General features: G+C 45.6%; 1 non-coding gene across 1 annotated transcript; it reads right to left on the bottom strand.

The window, feature by feature from the left end:
- Positions 1-232: 232 nt before the first annotated feature.
- TRNAK-CUU lies at positions 233-305 on the bottom strand. The gene has a single exon. It is a non-coding gene; the product is annotated as a tRNA-Lys (tRNA).
- Between the last annotated feature and the right edge of the window lie 1,008 nt (positions 306-1,313).

Genomic DNA, 1,313 nt, shown 5'->3' with positions numbered 1-1,313 from the left:
TGGATTAATTTTATAGAATTGACCTGTTAACAACACTGGGACTTCCCACCAGGGACACAGGGCGTCTTTGCTGAGTCATGTCTTCCTTTGTGTCCTTCTGAGCCTTTTTCCAGCTTCTCCTCATATTGAAAGCCTGGCATTTCCCCATTGCTTACCCCTAGTCTGTAAGGCCCATTTTGAATTTTGAATGTTGCTTTTTTTGTCCTTCCTTGGTTTTTCTCTATTAGTCTAGCACCCAACGTGGGGCATGAACCCACGACCCTGAGATTAAGAGTCTCATGCTCTACCAACTGAGCTAGTCAGGCCGCCCTGGGCCAAGGGAGGCCACATGCAAATACAAATATTGTATTTGTTCCCGTTTTGTTTTTTTACTTCAAAATAAGATATGTGCAGTGTGCATAGGAATTCGTTCATAGTTGTTTTTTTTTTAACTATAGTCCGGCCCTCCAATGGTCTGAGGGACAGTGAACTGGCCCCCTGTTTAAAAAGTTTGAGGACCCCTGCTTTGGAGGAAGGCAGAAAAACGGCGCACCGCTCTCTCCCAGAGAAAAACCTCAGTAATTCAGCCGAATTTCCGTTTCCATTTTAATCAATGGTATACTTTTAAAGACCAGATTAATACACAGATGACATATAGAGAGAGCTTTTAAAGCCCATATTAGAGTGGAGACTATTTCTGAGTCTTTTGATCTCCCAAGCTTTATACCCAGTTAATAAAATTTGCATCAATCCGCTCCCTACCTTATTCCTTTTCTGTGGCGGTCTCGATTCTCTGGAGCGATCCCTTAAAAATGCCTAACCTCCAACTCACCCCACGATGGGCAGCCAGATATGTCGGGGGCCTCTCTTCTCTGCGTCCAGCACGGAGAGAGAGGCGTGAACTGATTCTATTAAGTAGGAGGCGCTTTTGGGATTAAGGAAAAATGAAAAGACAGACACAAAAATAGAATAAAAGCTTGGACCGGGTGTGGTGTCTGCCCTCTGATGGAGGGACAGACACACAGAGAGCCAACACCGCAAGCAGATTTATTAAATACTCGAATAACAGGAAGTTACATCACATCTGGGTGGGCCTTGAGTTCCTGGCGACATCATGAAATCCATCCCCTTAACACTGGGCGGGAAGGTCAAACTGAGTGGTGTCCTGGTCTGTTGACCAGGTCCGCCCCCAGGGCATGGCTCTGCCTTCGCTCTGAGTTTCAGCCGACATATTTAAAGATGCCCGAGTGTTTTGCCAGCGGCCCTCAACATATTAGAGTGTTTATTTTTTCATATTGGATCTCGAATTAACTGGGCTTCCTCAGGTCCCAGAG

The sequence above is a fragment of the Myotis lucifugus genome, unplaced genomic scaffold (genome assembly GCF_000147115.1).
Source record: "Myotis lucifugus unplaced genomic scaffold, Myoluc2.0 scaffold_282, whole genome shotgun sequence".
NCBI classification, from domain to species: Eukaryota; Metazoa; Chordata; class Mammalia; order Chiroptera; family Vespertilionidae; genus Myotis; species Myotis lucifugus.
Note: the sequence above shows the minus strand (reverse complement) of the source record. Positions and strands in the feature narration are given on the sequence as shown.